General features: G+C 34.1%; 2 long non-coding RNA genes across 4 annotated transcripts; both read left to right on the top strand.

Moving 5' to 3' along the window:
• Window positions 1-4,920: 4,920 nt before the first annotated feature.
• LOC145563871 (uncharacterized) lies at window positions 4,921-7,001 on the top strand. Its single transcript, XR_014094646.1, has 3 exons — window positions 4,921-5,748; window positions 5,892-5,943; window positions 6,625-7,001. It is a non-coding gene; the product is annotated as an uncharacterized LOC145563871 (long non-coding RNA).
• A 1,187-nt stretch (window positions 7,002-8,188) lies between these two features.
• LOC145562393 (uncharacterized) lies at window positions 8,189-10,323 on the top strand. 3 transcript variants are annotated; one of them, XR_014094366.1, is made up of 4 exons: window positions 8,189-8,438; window positions 8,600-8,641; window positions 9,282-9,430; window positions 9,831-10,323. It is a non-coding gene; the product is annotated as an uncharacterized LOC145562393 (long non-coding RNA). The 3 variants fall into 3 exon arrangements; XR_014094365.1 differs by having other exon boundaries at window positions 8,574-8,641; XR_014094367.1 differs by lacking the exons at window positions 8,189-8,438; window positions 8,600-8,641 and adding an exon at window positions 8,657-9,203.
• Window positions 10,324-10,761: the final 438 nt, after the last annotated feature.

Genomic DNA, 10,761 nt, shown 5'->3' with positions numbered 1-10,761 from the left:
TGCAATAAGTGAATGACAACATTCCCACAATTGCACGAAAGAAATCAAGCATATTAAATATAGGTGTGATTTCTATAAATGTTTTATAAAGAGTATTACTCTTAAAACATTTGGTAAAACCATTTATCATAAGATGAAACGATGTAAAGTTTCATAGTGGAATAAAATTTTTCTAATTATGCCACAAAACTATTTAATTATAGTTCAGAATTAAATTATGAGTCCATTTGACTTTGAGAATATTAAAAATAGGGTATCAAGACCAGTCTTGGATAAAGAAACACCTATTAAGTGAACATTGAATATTGTAATCGAAAATTATCCCTAATCGAGGTCATTTAAGTAATAGACGATTAATGACCACTTGAGATTAGTGTGTAGTTTGATTTATAGCACCGTTTCTTGTGCTACAAGGACATAATTGTCATAAATCATTTGCACGGGTATTAGTTTAGAACCATACCGGATCGACCTATGAGAATACTTTAAGAGATTTAAAAATCTTCATAAGTACACTTCTCATTATGGCTATCGGAACCTCTTTCCTCGACCATGAGTATTGTGAGTTCTCTTGTTTGATTACTAGTCTGCTTTGATGTTCGTCAAACGTCTGTCATACATGGGGATTATAACGGTAATACTCGGGCGGCTAGGTCCTCTTAGTAAGAGAAGCTGACATTACAAGACTGGGAATGTCCCCCTACTAACAATAAGGAACATGTCTTTGTTGTTTACAAGGCCTCTCGAAGAGCGAGACTGTGAAATTGCATGGTCGTGCTCAGATAGATTTTTAGAAATCATCTGCTTATTAACAGTCGAACTCAGATTTTGAGAAACACTTCAGGACGTAATAAGGATGACGAATAATCTTACCTTATACTTCATGAAGAGACATTAAGTGACATAGGAAATAGGCTATACACAAAAACCACACTTGTCCGGATGGACAAGTGGGAGATTGATAGGAATGGTGTCCTTCGAACAAGTGTATTATTCCGATAGAGGGTTCAGAATTATTAGAAATCTAATTATTTAGTGAGGTCAAGTGATTGGAATGCCTAGTTAGAGGCCGCTTCCGATTAGTAATATTAATCCATAATTAATATTATAACTTAATCTTAACTGAACCCTTTGGGTCACACCCAAGCAACTAATGATACAATACAACGAATTAATCCGAAAGGAATTAATGAGTCACTCGAGTATTATGAACAAAGACGTCAGATTTCGAGCTTAAAGTGTCGGTACTGAATCTCAAAAGTTGAGCCAAAATTTAGGAATTGGCGAGACGGGAAAATGCTTCAAGTAACAAGTAAAAACCCTAGCCACACGAAAGGCCAGGGAAGCGCGCCACATGGAAGCACTCCATGTGGCAGCGTGCCAGCGCGCCACGTTGGCAGCGGCATGTGACAGTGAGCCGCGGACTTGGGTGACGGGTCATGGACGCGGGCCGAAGGGTGGCGGCCCAACCGAACCGATCTTGGGGCTCAAGGTTGGGTGCCACATGGTTCTCTTACAATGGATGTGAGTTTCCTTTGGGAGCAAGTGAGGAAGTGGTCCTCACCTAACCATGTGACACTTGTTACTTAGTGATTCCTTGGTTTATTTAACTAGGAATTGAATTCAACATTCTTTCCATGTGGGATCTTTTTATGAAAAGGTCCCACATTGAAAGATGAGAGGAATTCACAAGGAAGCACTCCTTATAAATAGCCAAGAAATACCTTGGGATTGTTCACTTGAGTAGGAACTCAATAAGGCATCTCCACTTGAGAGAAAACCTTTAAGTTCATATAATACTCGAGTAGTGTTTTGGTCCGACTCGGATAAACTCCGAGTAAAAGACTGATCGGGTCGAGTTGCGGGTGGATATTGTAGGAGGTCTCTGCACTTGCAAGACTTGGCTTTGAAGTAAGAGCTCCGGGTGTGAGCGAAGCACGCGAAAAGGGTAAGATCATCTTTTTCTCTTTCTTGTTATTTATGTCATTTAGTTATATTAATTGTGAGCGGGTCTTTGGGTCGGGTTTTGTTCCGTGGTGAGTTAGACTTATCGAAACCCAACACAAGGAAACAGTGAGAAACCCAAGAGATAGTATTTTTTATAGAATGTGCGAGAAGAACCATCTTTGGAAATATTGTGAAGGTAACCTAGTGAGTTGTCATTATTGTCAAAAGCTAGGATACCGTAAATATGAGTGCTCCAAGAATGAATCTGATTTCAAGGCAGGGAAAGTTCAAGAGAGTAAGAACACATTCAAGCCATTTCAATCTAGTGGACCACAAGTTGGAACCAGTAGCAATGGAAAGAATGTTCCTAAGAGCGTGTTTTCATAACGAATAATTGTGAACATGAAAGCTCTAAATGAATCAACATGTTCTCTATGTTGTTAGAGTTTTAATTGTTCAAGCTTTTTGAATCCTTCTATGCGACTCTCATTAATAAAAGTTGAATTATGATAGCATTTGAATTTTCAAAGTTCATGTGAAGTTTTCATGAGAAACATAATTGTTCGAATTTTGAGTGCATGTTGAAGTTTTATGGAATTTTAATTTCAAGGTGGAAGATACATATTTGCTTATATCAAGTGGAAGTTGAAAATAATTATTTTCATGTGCACATCATAAAATTGTGTGTATATATGATATTTACATGGTTTCTATGATGAAATATATGAATTCCAAGATTATTGGTGGAGTGAGAATTATATAATGAGTGTTCCTAATGTTGAAATTGGTAAATAAATATGGAAAATAGATGTGTTTTTGTGAAATATTTCTTTTTAAAATCGTATTTTGAATATATGATTGTGAATTTCAATAAGTTGTTGTATTGGTTTATCTATTTAAGTGTGAATTTTATATGAGTTCGATATAGTCTATTGACTAATTTCTTTGATCTTATATGGTATAATTAACTATGTAATATGTGGAAAGTATTTGAATCATACAAATTTACATGTGTTTAATATGGTTGAGTTGTTATTTTGAGTTTAAAGGATTCGATGATTGCCATGTGAAATGAGGAGTTATTTTGGTTTGTTATCATGAATATTAGGAGAATTTGTGTTATCCAAGTCTTTACTAATTTTTGGAATATGATTTACGTTGAGCAAGGAAATATTATTTGTGGTAATAATGAGTTAAAGATTCGTGTTGGAGTAAGGATGTATTTTTGGGAAATATGAATTGTGGTATGAATTGAGATTAGCATTAATCTATGATTATTTTTACCTAAAGGTGGGAAGTATCCATATTGTGAGGATGAATATTGTGATGGTTATTTAAATTATTGATGGTTGAATTTTGAAGAAACTTAATACAAAAGTTAAAGGATTTTGAGTCAATTGAAGTGAAAGGAATTATAAGAAATAGTATTGAGATAAAAGGGATTTGTTTAAATCGAAGTTTATTTTGAAGAATAATACTTTATGAAGGGATTTATTGAAGTTAGTTAAGGAATGATTGTTTGGATGGTTACTTAAAGGATTTTACTCTAAGGGATTGACGACAAAGTTAATTAATATAGAGAAGTTATTAGTGATGGAAGAATCAATTGAGTTATTTGATGAATTGCCTTAAAGATAAGTTATGGATTATAACAACCAGATTGAGGAATTTGAAGTTTTGAGAAAAGATGATCGAGTTTTTAAAATTGTAAACACTACTACAAAAGGAGTGTTTTCTCGACGCTTTCTTTGTCATACATAATTTTGGCGCAAAAAAGTGTCGTGAACACTGGCATGTGCCCCACGTGAATAAAATTAACTCAGCCCAAGGAAAAAAAATTGGGGGAAAATGAAACCGCCTAATTAAGATCAGGAAAACACCTTACTCCTCACCTTACTAACCCTAAATAATCATCTCTTCTTCATTCCGAATTCTGTAAAGAGATTTATGGAATCATGGCCTGGTTCTAATGCAAACTTTACTTTTACTTGCGTTTCTCATAAACATGGCCGTTGAAATTTGTCTACATATATTCAATTGTAATCAATTTTGTCTTCCCTGTGCCGATAACATTGAGGTTTTCTTTTGCAGATTTAATTTTATTTCATTGAATTGAGTTTTATAGATAGTTTTTAGATATTTAGTTTTCATTAATAATGGTTATAATTTTAGATATACGGGTCTGATTCTTGAAAATATAGATTTTAGGGAGTTTAAATATACGGTTATAATTTAACCTTGCAATGCTGTCGAAAAATTTCCCAATCTACTGAGGCTACTCAATGACTCGATCTATATGGTATCACAGATTCTTTCATCTTTTTGTTTGTTTGCCTTGCAATGTTATTCTTTTCTATCTTTTCATTTTCTAATTTTTTTTCCTCTACACTTACAGATCTTGTCCAGTCATCTCAATGTATTTTCCATCTTCTTGCTATTGGAGTTATAGCTCAGGGTAACATAATTTATGAAAATCTCTTTTATTTGTTCTTCCACATTCTATTGTTATATGTTAATTTTGGGTTTAATTGTTTATTTGGGTGGATTGATGGCTCAAGATTATTAAAAAAGGCAAATTTTGGATAATGAATTTGCATAGAGTTTATTCAAAGGAAAAATTGAATTTTGGTACTTCGAAAATGGGGGCTGATGAATTTTGGTACCTATTTAAAACTTTATTTTATTTTGGTACCTATCAAAGTCATAAAATATAGGTTTTGGTACCTTCGTCCATGTTCCGTTAATTTTTCCGTTAGTGGGGCCCATTATCTAATTATCTAATAATTTAATTTAAAAAATTAAATAAAAAATTTAAAATAAATAATAAATTAAACTTAAAAAAATTAAAAAAAAAAAAACAACCACCCACGACCTCCCCTCCACGCTCCCCGTCAGCCACCCTCCCCCCTCCCCGTGCCAGCTGTCGGTGCCCAAATATTCCTCCGGCACCGGCGATCCCACCTCCTCCCTCCTCCAATTTCAGCCACAACAATTGCTAAACCACCACACACTGCCCCATAATTGCCCCCAAAACAACCACCGTTCACCGAAAACAACCCCTCCCCTGTTCGACGTCCTCCTCCCTCCCCTTAAACAACCACCCTCCCCTTTTCGCCGCCCCTTGAAACGCTAAAACCCACTTGAAACAACTCGAAAAACAAAACCCGTTTAGGGTTTTTAAACAACCCGGTTTTCTGGGTTGTTTCACGTTGGTTTTGCGGGTGATGCGCGAATTGAAGGTGAATGGGAGTTTCGAATAGTGGTGGTGACAGCTGGAGTATGTTCGGTGGCTTTGGTGACTGGGATGCGGTGGCTGCGTGCAAGGGGGTAGTTGTGGTGGCGGTGGTGTAGAGGCGAATTGGAGGTGGCTGCGTAACTGCATGCAAGGGAGGAGTAGTGTTGGTGGCTGTTTTGGAGGGCAGCTGTGCGGCGGTGTGTGGTTGCGTGCAAGGGGATAGTTTAGGTGGCGGTGGTATGGTGGCGAGACGAGGTGGCTACGTGCAAGGGGGTAGATTTTGCGGCTGTGGTGTGGTGGCGAGACAAGGTGGCTACGTGCAAGGGGGTAGTTTTTGTGGCTGTGGTGTGGTGGCGAGACGAGATGATTGCGTGTGTGGTTGCTACGTGGCTAAGGGGTGGCTAGAAGGTGGCTAAGGGGTGGCTGGAAGGTGGCAGAACCCCACTAACGGAAAACTTAACGGAACATGGATGGAGGTACCAAAAGCTGTAGTTTTAAAGTTTAATGGGTACCAAAATAAAATAAAGTTTTAAACGGGTACCGAAATTCAACAACCCATTTTTGAGGTACCAAATTCCAATTTTTCCTTATTCAAATTCTGCTTTTTATTGAATTTATGTAACTATGTTTTAGTTTACACTTAAACGTATATATTATGGAGATACCAAACTTAAATTGATTTGATTTCATGTTTGAAAATGATAAACAGGACTTTATGATTGTTGTCTTTGTCATTGGAATTGGATTGAAGCTCTCTAGAGGTTCTTCATCTCTCTTCTCATTGAAATTCAAATTTTGATGTTGGGTATTTTGAAAACGTAATGTTTTGGGTTGATTATCTTATGTGATGGTAAAACAAAATGCAGTGGTCTCACTAGAATCGTTGGTATCCTTATCTCTTTTTAATTTCTATGGACATTATCATATTATTTTTTTACAGATATATTAATTAGAGTAATAGTTGGGAAAGTTTGATGTGTCTAGCATACATGTTTATTAACAGTAATCGTGAAAATATAATTATTATTAGGACAACTATTGAGTACGATAAACACAATTAAGTAAGATTTTATTGCATGATTAAGTAATTAAGGGTGGATAAGAATTGGTTTCATTCTTATATCTAAGTGGAAAACAAGCTCATGACATGTGAGTTAGACAGGAGATATAGATCATATATGTTTAGTTGAATCGTGAACCATGCAATATATCTAATTAGTTTTGTATACAATCAAATTTGATGAATGGTTGCTGATCATTTCTTCCATTAGTTTCTACTTGTACTATTCCTTATCTATCACTCTTGGACATACAAGTTAACTATCCAGCCACTTCTGTTTATGCTATTTCCTGCAAGGCTCTATCCCTTTTTAAACTAAATTGAGAAAATTCATGCTACTTTTATTGATACTCTACTTAACTTCTGTACTTCTATGTTCTAGATCTCCATTTTAATGATCATGGAGGAAGAAGGGATAAAGAAAGTTGTGATTGTGAACAACAGCTAAACAATCGATTGTTTACACACGAACCCAAATGTTGCTCATCCTCGCCTTTACTTTCGAGTAATTTCTTGCATCTAACTTACTGCTTGTATACTCTGTGTATTCTTTTTTCTATTATTTGAGAATGTAATTTCTGAATTCTATTCATTTTGGTTTAAGTTTGTTTGTTTTAGCGAATTGAGAATTTTGTTATTAATTTTATTTTATCGAATTCACAAAAGTACTCAATATTTGTCTTCAGGTAAAGGCCTCACCTACAAAATTCATTTGATGATACCCACAACGTTTTGGCTGGGTAGGTCAATGTCTCTGAAATTAGGACCATAACTAGACCAAATTGAAATGTTACTGATTCTATTTTTTTTTGCCAAGTAGTAAATCATAGCAGGACCAAAGTAATTGGTTGATTGGATTGTTAAATTATTTCCAGTCTCCCCATTGAATCTATCTTATTTTCACTTCTTGTCTCTTCATGTGTTATGTTATTAGATAAATTAGAGTGTACTAGTGGTAACATTTTTTGCAATTGAAATTTAAGTGCTTTTGTTTATACAATAATCTGTACATTTGAGTCCTTTTGTATATGAAGATGTATTGATCTAGTAGTTACGTGTAAGTATTACCTACTAATGTGTATGGCTGATTAGATGTGGAAATTTTAATGTATACTGGTTCAGGATGTCTCTTATCATTTCTCATAACATGTATCAAACTTTTAATGCTTTTTTCGTTAGCGATTTTTAGCTTTTACTCATATTAGTGGTCTTGCAGGGTTAACTTAATGTTAGTGTTAATTTTTATCTTACTCTATTTAATATAATCATAGGTTGACACAGATAGTTAGTACCTTGATTGCAGCTCTCAGCATTTAAGTCGATCACATTCTTAGTTCTTAAGTAGGTAAGATATTAATCAATAGGCTTGTGATTTTGTGAGCATGGAGTATGGATTCTAGATATTCTTGCATTTAACTTAAGTTGGTAAGCTATTAATTAATAATGGTACTGTTGATGTTGATCCACGATACTTCTTTTGTCTGTCTTCCTAAGCCACACTAAACCACTAATTCCTACCTAAGGATCCAGAAACATCATAGGAAAGTGAGCATATTAAGGAGCGGCTACATTGGAGATTAATTTAAGATTGCAGCAGATATTGATCACAATCTAAACTTTGCTTTATGCCCTCTTGTAAGCAGATCAAGGAGCGGCAAATTAAAGATTAATTAAAGATTTTTTGTGAAGCACTGAGTAGATTTATTCCACTACAACTAGTCATGATTGAATTATAAGTTGAAATTATATATGTGATAATAGAAAACTCATTACTATGAGATATTGTACATATACTGTAATATATTTATATGAAATAAAAAATGTTAGCCTAATTTTGTTGTGTTATATATATATATATATATATATATATATATATATATATATATATATATATATATATATATATAGGACCAGGTTATAATGAGAACCTCTCCTATAACAGGAACTAGGAACTCATTTCAACCGTCAGATTAAAACAAAGTGGATGGCTGCAATTGTGTCATGATTAAATCAGAAAATTAGCCAAAAAAAAAACTTGTGTTTCTCTCTCCTCTTTCTCGCTGACAGCATTTTCTCTCTCACGTTTTTCAAGCTTTCTCACCTCAATCATCAGCTCAAAAGTCATGAATTTTGCTACAATTTAAACAATTCTTCAATAATTTGCTGAACTAATTGCACAATTTCTCAACTATAGAGGTAATTATTGAAAATTTGGTATAATTCGATTTTTAGGGTTTAATTTTTTTTTTCTACGTTTATCGCATCATATATCCTATCAATTTGGAGCATTCATTTGTAATTTCGTTAACAATTTGCTTTGCTTCATTGAAGCTAATCATCTGTATTCTCCATTAAAGGGAATTTCGAGCTTTTGATACTCCATTGAAGCAGCTTCTGAGGTAAGATGTTTTATGTCTTTTTTTAAATAGCTGAATTTAATTTCAATTTTAATATTTCTTGTTTTTCTACAATTTTAAATCAAATTGCAATTAATTTTGATTATTCAATTATTGTTGTTGATTTCTTAATGCACACTAAGTGTTTGACAAAATGCCTCAATGAATCCTATTATTTATTCAATTTCAAAAATAGATATATATGGTCCTTTTATGGATGTGGCAGGTGCAATTTTGTTTCTTGTGGTGATAGGAAATCACATAGGGATGAGTGGTTTGGGATTAATAACTAAATAATCAATGTCCTCTTCACACTTATGTATCTTTATTTAGGTCTTTACACTTTGCTTTATTTTCTAATCAGGTAAGAGTAAATATTTTCCCTCTGTGAGCTTGTTTTAGTGGCTGGTTTAAAGGTTTGCAAGCCTAGTTGCTAATTTAAGCTATTTACTTCTTTCTTCAAGTACAATGTTCTTGTGCTGGGTCTCATACCTATGTCAATGAAAGTATATATCTCATAAAAGTAAACTATATGTATCTAAAAGTAAACTAATCCTCTCTTAAAGTAAGCATATGCTAGCCTAATTTGGGTGTAAGTGGATTTTTAGAATTGATTACAGAAGCTCCCAACTCTTCTTTTCAGGATTGCCTAAGCTGGGTGGCAGAGAGACTACTTGGGGATGAGATTTCAATGTTTGCAAACTTATGTTGGTCCTCTTGGACTATCAGGAATAACGTCATTCATGAGCCATCAACACACGATCCTATAATTCTAGCTACAGGTTTCACTAGGTATGACTATAAGTCATGTGCTGCTAGAGTCTTTACTGAGGTGAAAAGAAGTGATGCATAGTCTATATGAATTTGCTGCTATGTTTGAAGGATAGGATCTTATGCTGATTAAAAATGAATATTGCTTCTTGTAATTTTCTAATTCTGTAAGTAGATAGAAGTTGGTTAAAAGTAAATCAATTAGTCTTAAAAGTTTGTTTTTTCTCTTGATTAAAAAGTAGATTGAAAGTTAATAAAAGTAAACCAGTTAGACTCATAAGTTAATGAAAGTAAACATAGTTGGATTATCGATATGTGTATACAAGTGCTACAACCTATTAGTTCAAGTGTTATTTGAGCTAATATAGTTGAAAATTGCTAATATATAGTTGCCTCTTCATCCAATATGTGTAATTTGCAGGCTTGGAAGTATCTCTGGGCTTCTCTTATGTAAGAAAGATGTGGGTACTTAGATACAATCCGGAGAGCTATGGGCATAATTGGTGAGCATGAGAAAGCTATTATGCAACCTGATCGCATGTTGTATGCTCATATAGCTGCTATACAGTGATGGAAACTTCTGAAATTGGGGTGTTCAAGTTGAATACCGATGCATCCTGCTTTGAGGATATTTCATTTGGTCTGGGGGCATTATTCGTGACAGGCTACTTGTTGCAGGTTGCAGGAAAAATTTGTAATTGATGTTAGTGAGGCGCTAGCTGCTAGGAATGCTTTGCAAATCGCAATTGAAGCAGGTCTCCATAGAATTATATTGGAGATGGACAATGCTAATAAACTGTACCATCATCTCAAGAGCAACAAACGAGAGAAATGAGGTTGCTCACATATTAACACATTTGAGTAAATGTTATGTTGAAATGAGAATGTGAATCGTAGAGGTGCCCGATGGTTTATCGGATGTAGTGGTTCTTGACATTTCAAGTCTTCTTTAATAAATTTGCTTGTTTGCTTTGTGTCCAAAAAAAAAGTAAACCTATTAGCTCAAATGGTAGAGCACTATGCGGATGCATAGAGGTTTAGGTTTGATTTCTACATAGGTTATCTTAAAAAATAATTACAAAACACTCTAAAGTTATTAAAAAGTTATTACAAAACACTCTAAGGTTATCAAAATCTCTATAAAGTAGAAAAACTAAAAAAAAAAGTAAATTAATATATGCCAAAAGTAAATCATAATTACTCAAAAGTGAATAAATAATGCTAAAAGTAAAACAAAATATCATTGAATTAAATCAAATTAGCTTTAAATTATATGAATAATAAAATTATCTTGAAATGATAATGAGTAACTAAACTTTGTTATAGCACAAAAACTCCGAATCATTGACTTT

This window comes from Chenopodium album, chromosome 10 (genome assembly GCF_948465745.1).
Source record: "Chenopodium album chromosome 10, dcCheAlbu1.1, whole genome shotgun sequence".
Classification (NCBI taxonomy): domain Eukaryota; kingdom Viridiplantae; phylum Streptophyta; class Magnoliopsida; order Caryophyllales; family Amaranthaceae; genus Chenopodium; species Chenopodium album.
Note: the sequence above shows the minus strand (reverse complement) of the source record. Positions and strands in the feature narration are given on the sequence as shown.